At 33.1% G+C, this 12,109-nt stretch overlaps 1 pseudogene; it reads right to left on the reverse strand.

The window, feature by feature from the left end:
• Positions 1–4,068: 4,068 nt before the first annotated feature.
• LOC120200445 lies at positions 4,069–6,349 on the reverse strand (annotated as a pseudogene).
• Positions 6,350–12,109: the final 5,760 nt, after the last annotated feature.

Consider the following 12,109-nt stretch of genomic DNA (forward strand, 5'->3'; position numbering starts at 1 on the left):
TGCCATGGCAATTTGGCTTACTTAGTTCTCCAACGCTCTCAGAGATGAGCTATGGCTTTGCAATTAAGCTGCTTGGATTTTCAACAGAGTGCCTTTTTTCTTGATTGTTGATGAGTGTTCATGCATTTGAAGCCATGAAATCTTTTTTCGAGGCCATAAATTCTTGTAGTGAAGCTTCGAGGGAGTTAAAATTTGAGAAGGATGTTGGGCCATAAATTCTTTGTTGTTGCTAGGGCATCTGTTGATGCTGAAAATTTGGAGGTTTAAAAATATTTTATTGTGGCCTATTAAGGTTGCTTGCATAGTTGTTGTTTGTTCCTTGGTTATCCCAAGAAAAAGTTGGATGTTGATGTCATCCTCAATTGTTGGCATTAGAGTATGGGTTGTTGTTGCTTTTATTGAAATTACCCATGAAATTGATAGACTTCTGATTTTCTGAACATTCACTTTCATGATGGTTGTCGTGGGAAAAAATTCATGCTGAGTTTGTTGCCTTGACTTCATTCACCTTGCTGGAACGCTGTAAAATTTTCAGCATATTTGGGCAGACACTGATTCCTTGGCATCAAGTTCAAATGCCCCAGACACTTTCATTCTGATTCCAAGCCTTGTAGTCAAGAATTGATAATCGTTGTTGGCTATCCTATCAATGATATCAAAGGCTTTCTAAGGTGATTGTTAAACAGAGTACTAGTCGACGAGGAATCCATCATCATGCGAGTGGGTTCGTTGAATCCATTGTAGAACATCACAACTTGAGTCCAGTCATGGAATCCATGATTGGTGGACTTACGAAGCAAACTTTTATATCAGTCCCAACACTCATACATAAATTTTTTATCGTCTTGGCAAAAAGATGCTATGGCATTCCTAAGATGGTTGTTCATATTGTGTGGATTATGCCATAGCAAAAACAATTTGCACAATTCTACCCAGGAAGCTATCGAGCCGGAAGGTAGTCCATTAAGCCGTGCCCTAGTGTGATCTTTCAAAGAATATGGAAATAACTTCAATTTCAACACATCTTCATGCACACCTTGTTGTCAAAAAGAGTCACATACCTCAAAAAATGCTCGAGCATGTTGCCTTGCATCCTTATGAGGAGCACCACCAAACTGTCCAATCAAGTCCAACATGTCAAACATAACCGGTTTGAGCTCGAAGTGGGGTACCTAAATATTGGGAGCAACAATAGCAGGTTTTAGATAATCCAAGGTGGGAGCTAAGTGATCTCTAATAGTTTGTGGTCTTGCAGCATTCTTTGCATTTTTATTTGTCGCATCATTTTATTCTTCAGGTTCCTCCACTTCATTTTGAACTTCATATATAGTTCTTTGAGCTCCTTGAACACATTTTATTTGACAGAAATGTTTTTTGATCTCAAGTTCAAAATGAGATAGTGGTTCCTTGGGAGTTCTACAAGTCATACAACCGCACAACACCTGAAAAGGGTAAACAAAAATAGTGAATAAATCCATAATAATAATAATAATAATAATAATTAAACAAAATAATGCTATAAAAAATTTTAAAAACATTAATTGCTAATCTCTGGCAAAGGCGCTAAAAATTTGATCGTGTGTAAATATATAGTGTTGTGGCACACAAACTTGTGCAAGTATACACAATAGATGCAAAGTAATATAATAGTGAGTGAGTATCGTCTCCACGGGAATTGGAGGGGCTTTTAAAAAATTGCTACAGCTAGGAATATGTGTCACTAACTAATCCTATGTATCTAAGTCTAATGATATAAACAAGGAAAATATGCAGTGGCAAATGGTATGAACAAATGGAAAAAGTTTACCAAGGAAAGAAAAGTGTGAAGTGAAATAAGCAGATAAATTTTGTCGTGGCAAGAAAAATATGCAATAGTAAACAAACAAAAGTTGCTAAGGCTAAAATTGTCAAAACTATGGAAACATACTGGCAACCTCACACAATCAGACTTATAACAAAGCACTTGGGTTGGATTTTCTACGGTGAGAAATTATTCTATGTCTAAGTGATCTAGTATGCTATGCTTATATTGCCCGACATGATGTACTAAAGTGTTCCTAAGAGTATCTCTTACACTAAACCTGACAAACTATTGCTATGATAATACTACTTAGTGTAAACTACATCCCTTGGTTTGTCAAACTGTTATTGCGGTAATGCCCCTCAGCGTAAATAATAGCGCTAGCCTATCTACTTTAGCATTTATCATTCTTAGTCGAATAAAACGCTCTCCTTATCTCTAAGGCAGATTAGAACCTCACCATCCTGAATTATTAGTATAGTGGTAAGTTGAGACAAGCGTCGTTGACATAATACCATAGACAACTGATCTCAAATAGAATTATTTCTATTGATTTTGTAAAATCAAAGGATTGCATCATGTATCCACTAACCAAATGGTTAAATCGAGATCAAGTTGAGAAAACATCTAAAGGAATGTGACTAAAGCCCATGAAATTTAAAGGCTCTATGTGAAGGAAAACTCTGCCTTGTTGACTGGAGATCCCAAGATCTAGGTTCAAAGGAACAACCTAACCGCATAAACCATGTACAGTCACTGTGGTGGTTTCTTATCCCAAGTCCATTCCTATGATGTAAGTAGTGATCAAAGTGGTACAAGCTAAGCTAGATTTTTAATGAGATACCAAGTCCATTCCTATGATGTAAGTAGTGATCAAAGTGGTACAAGCTAAGCTAGATTTTTAATGAGCATTTTGTGCTTCAGTGAGCCGAGCAACATAAGTCACCTATGTGAGAGTGAAGTGGGGAAGCTTCAAGGAGACTATTAGGCATAGTTCTTTCAAACTCTTGCAGAACCAGGCTATGTCCATGTCTTTAAGGACATACCCATGAGAACTAAATTTTTATTAGAGAGATAATTGTGTGAAGTATGTCATTATTTACACAAACGACAGAATAGTTCAAGAACATCACATCTACTGGTTAGCCAATAAAATAAATATACTGTCACAAGGAAAGGTTCAAAGGAGGACACCTACCTATTCTATACAACTATCGAACGTAGAGGGTATCAACACACCAAGTCAAAATGATTATATAAAATCATCAATTGCATTCATGTGGGGGATTGTTTGAAAAGGAGTGAATTTCATTTATAGATTTAATAATTAAATTAAATTCATGTCCCTTTTGAATATTACAAATTAAAATATAATTTTAATTTGAATATTAGTAGGATAATTATTCTTTGAATATGTCAAATTAAAATGTATTTTTATCTATTTAACTTTGAATATTAAAGATAATTATATCCTTTTGCATATTTCAAATTAAAATAATATCCATTTAAGTTTGAATAGTAAAAAGTGACCTTATATTATTCTGTATTATTCTCGGATTAACGCTTTTATCCAACAAGAAATTTATTGTCGAGTCTGCTTGTACGATCTGAATTGGGTCTTCGCACTAAAACAAAATAGGTTTTTAAACGGCGTTTTTTAACCCTATAGTGGCATTTATAAGTGACGCTAAAAACATTGTCAGCGCTTGCAAAAACGCTGCAAGAAGTGCCATTATAACGAGCGCCGTAATTGTTAGCGGCGTTTTTTAAAAAAAAATTGCTACAATAGGTCGCGGCATATAGCGACGTTTGTAAAGACAAACGCCACTATTGATTGTGTATTTACCGGCGTTTGTCTTTGCAAACGCTGCTATTGACTGTGTATTTAGCGGAGTGGCGTTTGTCTTTACAAACGCTACTATTGATTGTGTATTTAGTGGTGTTTGTAAATACAAACGACGTTATTGACTATATATTTAGTAGCGTCGCTATTGACTGTGTAGTTAGCGACGTTTTTCTTTACAAACGCCGTTATTGACTATGTATTTAGTGGTTTTGTAGTTAAAAACGCCGCAAATAAGCCCATTATTAGTGGCATTTTCATCTTAAAACACCGCAAATGACACTATTAGGAGTAGCTGCATGAGTTGCATAAAACACCATTAAAGACATTTTTTACACCCACACTAATAATCAATTCTACAAATCAAAGCATATATTGCAGATATTAAATAAAAACAAGTTACCTGAAACTAAAAGGGTGGAAAACATTAATATCACAAAAATACGAACAAATGTATACATATGTTTTACATATAATAGAAACAAAAAAAATCAAACTAGTTGCATGTGTATTTTCCCGGTTCCCACTTATAACTCTAATATCCAATGGCAATCTTTCCCAACTTCTCGCTATGTACACCCAAGAATCAAATTGCACTTTGCAAGCACATCAAAAACTTCTTTACCTTCCCAAGAATCCATTTTGTAAGATCCATTATCCAAGTGCAGAATCCCACTAGCCAATACAGCAGGAATGTGGTTTTTCAAAGGGGAATTAACTTCACAAAGAGTGTTGTAGAATTCAAGCTGCATGGAAGGAAACAAAAAACTTAACAGTGTGTAAAAGCATATGTGCACATATAGAAAAAAAATAACATAACTATACACATTAGTTCACCTCTAGGCATGACAGAACACTGGCAATCAAAATAACAGAGAGCAGTAGTTCAATAACTTGGGAGTTATTATTAAAGGCAGTGTTAGGACACAACAACCTCTGGTCACTAAACCAGGAAATTAAAACACTCATTCCAACTGTACTTAGTGAATCCTGCTTGAGGCTTAGCTACATACCTTGAGATCCACATTTGAGCGTGAACTCAAGACAGAACTAAACTCAGGATCTGAACGAATATTGCGCCTTTCCAGTACCATGCTTAAGAACTCCTGTCTTGAGTGCAGCTTCTTCTTCCGTTGTCCATTTCTGCTTAGGGGCTCCCATTAACAAATTCCTGAAACCTCCAATGAAAGAAAATATAAACACTTGGAATCTGAAATGATCAAACACTAATACCAATCAATCCTATGTTCTTCAACCCATCAAAGTTTAGATAACTAGCAAAAAGCATTGCAATTGAAGAAAGATAAGCGCCAAAACTGAATAGCATAACTAGACGTTTACAGACAATTTTCCCCTAAAATTTTCCCAATAATCTGAGGCTCCAATTCTCAACCATAGTGAAGTATCTAATTCCAGAGATAGAGAAGGTGTGGGAAGCCCAAGAGGTGGCATTGGGTTTTTTTATTTCAAGCAAATAAAACCAGCAGGCGAGAGTTGAGTGGATATGCCCTGGACACTTTGTAGGTGATGAAGCTTGGGGTCAGTTTTGAGTACATGTTTCTGTCCTTGTAATAAATTAGACAAAAAAATGCTGCAAATTTTAACCAGTGGTTGAAGATGATTGTCAAATGTCCTTGCAAAGGGCAATTCTTAAAGCTTCCATGAGTTCTGCACCATCCAAAGTCGGTAGATTTTCCCCCCATTTTTTTCAGTACATTACCTGATATCTTTCTTTCGGCACACAAAGGGAGTTGAGAGTAAATGAATACCTCTTATCTTATTTTGAATCGTCATTTTCAGGGATGCCTATTTCAACTATATCTCAACGCAGAGCAATCGATAAGCAGAGCAATTGATCTATCCAATAATCTCACAAATTACGCAAACAGAACAAAAAAATTGCAGCTAAAGAGAAGGATACAAACAAGACTAATCGTGGCATTGGTGCATCTAAAGCTACATAAACGACTCTGAGTTCCTCTATAGAACCGAAAGAATGGCAGAACATGTATATTAAGGCTATAACACAAGGATTTATGCTCCTCATAGTTCACTTGAAGGAACTGCACATATGGGTTCATCTCTGCCAATTGACAAATCTGCCAAAACCACTAGTATCAGTACGAATACATGAATATACACAACTATGAAAAGCAATATATATAAGCTTTCAAATGCATATTCTTATACCTTGGGATGAAGAGCCTTGCAGCCACCACAGCCAGGGGAGAAGAAATCTACTATAACAAGTTAATCCCCAGCATTCAAAAGAGAGTCTACCAAATCTTGTACAGATGTCACTTCTTTCATATTAGGTTGAACTCCCTTCTCCCACCATTTCTGGGTTTTACCAATAAGGCCAGTTTGCATCTGGAACACATAGAATATGATAAGATACCCACAGCTTTTTCACCAAAGAAAAAAGAGATCTAAAAATTAGAAGACAAAAAAAAAAACTAATTAAACCAACATGTGCTTTAATGGGGAACTTGACGAAACCTTCTATCAATCACACTTTTCTTCTCTAGAAAAACCATTCTTTGTCCATTAAAATCACTCCCCAAAGCCTGAGATTTCACCTTCAAGGAATGAAAAGTATTATTTTTTAAACAAAACCCAGAAATTGTCCTAGAAATTTTTTGATTCTTTTACAGGCTATGGTTACAAGATGTAAACAGATTCGTCTTCCCCAAGACTTCAACCATGCTTAAGTTTCTTTACTTTATTTCCAAAAACAGAAGCCCAAATCCAGATTGAAATCGAACCCTTTGAAATCCAGATGGAAATTTTTAAAAGTTGAAAACGTATTGGATAAGCTTCCATGAGTTCTACACCATCCAAAGTCGGTAGATTTTCCCCCCATTTTTTCAGTACAGTACCTGATATCTTTCTTTCGGCACACAAAGGGAGTTGAGAGTAAATAGATTCGTCTTCCCCAAGACTTCAACCATGCTTAACTTTCTTTCCTTTATTTCCAAAACAGAAGCTCAAATCCAGATTGAAATCGAACCCTTTGAAATCCAGATGGAAATTTTTAAAAGTTGAAAACGTATTGGATAAGGTTTCATTTATGCGTTTTTTGAAATCCATGGCTTTGCTGCAGAATTGTTTTTGAATGACCTAAATCCTCATTTATATTAGTAATTCTAGTTTCGAAAATAGGAACGAGAGAAATACGGGAGTTAATTAGTGCTAGAACAGTTACCGATTTGGCGTCACTGGCTCAATGGCTATCAGATGAAGATGGAAGATTTGCTCCAAGACTAACAGTGAGGGAAATTTCTTGCTATTAATGACTGAAACAAAGAGAAAGAGATTGAAAATTGAAAATACCTTTCGAGATGTCGCGGAAGAAGGAGAGGGAAGAATCATTGAGAACGGAAGGATTAGATCTGCAGAACTGGATGAACTTCTTGAGCTCCCTCAATTTCGACGGATCCATTGGGTTTCAATTTCTAGAAAGAGATGCTTCGTTTAGGGGTTTATGTTTTAACTTCAGGTGGGAATGAAAAAAAAATAGGTGAAATGGAAAAAATGAAAAAGGGTTGGAGGGGTTAGGGATTTAAAAATTGTAAACTTGTGACGTTTGTAAACACAAATTCCCGCTATACACTCGTATTTTAGCGGTGTTTATATAAAACTGCCACTAAAATATAATTCTATAGCGGCGTTTGTAAACATAAATTTCACTAAACACGATTTTATAACGGTTTTTGTATAAAAACGTCACTAAAATACGAGTGTATAGCAGCTCTTCTATAAAAATCTTACTAAAGTACGAGTCTATAGCGGCGTTTTAAAATTCCACTAAAGTACAAATCTACAGCGGCGTTTGTTCTAAAAATACCGCTAAAAATGTCGCTATAAATCCATTTTACTGTAGTGTCGACTGTTTTATAAGAGCCAATTTGGAAACAAATTCACCATTATCGTGGCATTCAACAGATTAGGATTTTTCATGTGGCTTGCTTGTCAAGGGAAACTCATGTCCAATGATGAGAGGCCGCGCAAACATTTCACCACGGATTCTCGTTGTCCAATATATGCAAATGTAACAAAAAATGTCGATCACGTTTTGCGATTTTGTGCTCCATCTGGACAGTTCATGTTAAGGAAGGTACATTATCGGATTTCCTAAACATGGAATTTCGTGATTGTATTGGGACAAACATCACGAATAGATCGGATTTTACAAAAAATCAACAAAATTGGACCTCTTATTCGGAGCCGTTATATGGAACTTATGGCGATCTCGGTATGTCATGGTTTTTAAAAATGAAGATGCGCATTGTTCACTTCTAGTACGCAACAACCACATTCTTGCAATTATGCACCAAGCGTTGAACAACGATGATGGAAATAGAAGCAGTGGCATAAAATCAAGGCCAGGTTCGAACCGATGGAATCCTTCTTGTGTGGAATGGATTAAACTAAACACAAATGGTTCTTTGAATCTTGACGATGGTAGAACTTCTTGTGGAGGTGTGCTTCGCGACCATACCAGACACTGGCGTATGGGATTCTCCAAATTTATTGAGGTGTGCTCAGTTTTAAAAGCTGAACTCTGGGGCATGTATATAGGGATGTTCTTAGCTTGGGATTCGGGTTTTAGACGTATTATGGTTGAATCGGATAGCTTGAATGTCATACATTGGGTGAATAGTTCGATGAGTGGTCCAACTCTCCTGGCCTTTGTTTACGAGCTAATCAAGAAGCAGTGGGAGGTAAATTTCTCCCATGTTCGACGTGATGGTAATGCATTAGCGAATCGCCTTGCTAAGATGGCGCAGTTGGACAGATTTGATCTCGTTTAGTATGCTCAGCCTCCACAAGAAGTCTATGATTTGTTGCATGATGATTAAACAAATGTTCCTTTAATTGATCGAGAGCATGAGATCCCTGGAGATTGACTAGTGTAATTAGTGCAAGCTTGTGTTTCGTCTTTTATGATTGCATTTTCATTTAGCTTGTTTCTGTTTTGTTTTGACATTGTCGAGGTTATCTCGCGCTTCTTTCTGTAATTACTATCATTGATACTCTTTTCCTCTGACTAGGATTAGAGGGGTTTAATGAGGTCTATAGTCGACTCCATTTCTTTACCAAAAAAATATTAGAAAAATTTATTCAATATTATGTATGCCGATATTATTGTTATAGTTTTATTTCTACAATTTTATAAATATTAAGACTAATATATTATATTAAAAAATATTATATATTATATTTATCATTTATTAAAATAAGAATATTATATTATTTTAAAATTATTAATAAATATTCGAAGTAGTTTTATTAAAATATTACTAGACTATTATACTGATATTAAATATATGCATAATATTATTCATTATTAATAATTCAATACTATTATTTATTAAGATATTAATAAACAATATTTTTTTAATAATTTAGAATATATTATTAAAATAAGAATATAGTATTGTATATTATTATAATATAACTAAGTATATTATTAAAATATTAAAAATAATATTATATGATTAAAAATATTAATAAATATATTTTAAATATTTTAATAATTAATATTTTTATTCAAATGATGATAAATATTATATTAATATTAAATACATAAAATAATATTATTTTGAGTATTTTATGCTTTGAAGTTAAAAATTTTGAAAAATTAATTACAAAAAATCATACCCGCAAGTCATTTTTTAGAAAATGCGAAGGAAATTCTGTTGACCAGGAAAATGTTTTACATTGACCAACCTGTTTTCCACCAATCAAACAATGAAAATTGGGCAAAACATTTTTAAAAAAATATTTTATGAGAAAAAAATGAATTACATATTTTGGAAAACAATTTTTCAAAATTATTTTATGGTGTTTTGATGATATTGTGTAAACCCTTTTTCACTAGTTGATAAATTTTCATAAAATTATTGATTATAAATTTCAAATATACTAAATAATATTCTTTATTATAAGAACTTAATATTATAAAATATTGAATTAATTTAATCAATATTATTATAATATTTTTAATATTTTAGTAATAAATATATTTTAAATATTTTAACTAAAAAAACCACAATATTGTATTAATATTAGATATATAATATTACTCGTTATTAACTGCTTCCTCTATCCTACAAGATGTGTCTCTTTTGGTTTTTAAAATTGTCTCATTCAAAATGTCATATTAGAAAAGTCAACAAGCAACATTTATATTTTCTTTTTTACCCTTATATTTGCCACTCTTTTACACATATCAAAATAAATCTATCAGATCTATCAATCACTTTTTAGGGATAATTTTGTCATTTACTTTGGTCAAATATATCTCCTATAACTATGTGCATAGTCAATATGAGGCACAAATTATGGGAGGAGCATTAAGTAATATTATTTTTAAAATATTAAATAGTATTAATTACATTAATGATTTATTTTATAAGTGAATATATTATTATAATATTAAAATAATAATATTATATTATATTATTAAAATTTATTAATAACTATATTTAAAATATTATAATAATTAGTATTTTATTAAAATTATATTAGATTATTATATTAATATTAAGGGTAAAATATATAAATAGTCCCCAAACTTTTAAGGCGCTTGTATTTTGGTCAGCCAACTTTTAAAACTTTCAATACAACCATCGAACTTTTAATCGTTTTCTGTAAGGTCCGAGTCATACATTCCCGTTAGGTTTTAATGACGTAGCACTTAACTGTCATTAAACCCCCGTTAACCATCCTCTCCTTACCCTTCTTCTCCTCCTCTTCCTTATCTACCTTCTTCTTCTTCGCCTCTATTGAGGAGGGATGACGACAAGGAGCGACGAACGATTGGGTTTTTTTAAAACGGTGTGAGGACTTCAACGATAGTGGTAGTGTGGCGAACATACAACCCTATCGACCAAAAATTGATCAAAACATAAAATGGGATTTGGGGTTTTTGATGAGATTTGAGGCCCTCTCCACAACAAAAAGATATGAGCCTCGGTGAGTGCCTAGAGAGTTTTTGGTCAGAATGGGGCAGTGCTACTACTGGGGTTGACGGTGACGATCATCGTTGACTAGCAATAGAGATCGAGGATGGTATTCGAACGATTTTCTCATTATTTGGGACAAATAGTATATGGTGAATATGAATCGAGGGTCAGGGTGTGGTCGAGAGATGACATCGGTGGCGATGGTGATAGCGGTGTGACCCACCGCTAGCCGGAGGTAGGTAAACGGGAAAAGAAAAAGAAAATAAAGAAGAAGAAAAAGGGGAGGGGTTACCGACAGTTAAGTGCCACATCAACTAATGGTTACGATAGGGACCTTACTACAAACAATTACAAGTTGGGGACCAAAATACAAGTGCCCCTAAAAGTTAGATGATTGTATTGTAAGTTTCAAAAGTTGGGTGACCAAAATCCAAGAGCCCTAAAAGTTTGGGGACTAATTATATACTTTACCCTAATATTAAATATACAAAATAATATTACTCATTATTAATAATTTAATAATATTTTTTATAAAAATAATAAATAATATTAGTTATACTAATAATTTATTAAAAAAATAATACTATATATTATTATAATATAATTCAATATAAAATAATATAATATTAAAAATATAATAGTATTAAAATTATTCTTATATATTTTAAAATATATTAATATTCACTATTTTTATTGAAATGATATCAAAATATTATATTAATATTAAATAAATAAAATAATAATGTTTTATGTGCTTATAGTTTGAAGTGAAAAGTAACTCGCATGTTACTCGCGAGGCGTTTTCCAGAATCTGGTTGCTTGTACAGATTGAGCCCTAATGGACATGATATTGAGATACATTTATTATAGGAAAAGGACTTGACATTAGAATTCCAGCTCAGAAGTGTACAATTATAATCTAAGAGAATGTATTAACCAAACATGCTACGACAGACAATCGGTCGATCTACCTACACTACAACAAATTTATCAAATTGTGACATAATTTCTATATGAGGTTGCGTATAACATCACAAAAATATACTATAGCGTTACCTTTTTTTATTCTCATCACATTCAGTGATTAATGGTATATATTTTATGACAATCTTAAAAATGGTCATTGATTTTCGTCACTATATGTTTGATGTCAAAATTTCCCTCCAAAAAATTTGGTGGAATTTTTTTTAATTATCTTTAGAAAAAAATAGTGACGTAAAATTGTCTGAAATGAAATGAAAGTATGACGATTTATTATAATGACGATTCGATTTGAATTAGTGACTTTGCACATTTGTCACTAATAAGTTCTATCTGTGACAATTTAATTCATCATTTTTACAAGACATTAAAAGTTACATTTTATTATTGTCACAAAAAATAGTTTTAACATGAAAAAATCAATTATTTGTCACTCATTGTTATATCGCTTTTTTATATGAAAATTTTAAAAGACATCGTGCAATTATGTCACTAATTTTTTGTGCCACGAAT

This window comes from Hibiscus syriacus, unplaced genomic scaffold, assembly GCF_006381635.1.
Source record: "Hibiscus syriacus cultivar Baekdansim isolate YM2019G1 unplaced genomic scaffold, ASM638163v2 tig00005974_pilon, whole genome shotgun sequence".
Taxonomy (NCBI): domain Eukaryota; kingdom Viridiplantae; phylum Streptophyta; class Magnoliopsida; order Malvales; family Malvaceae; genus Hibiscus; species Hibiscus syriacus.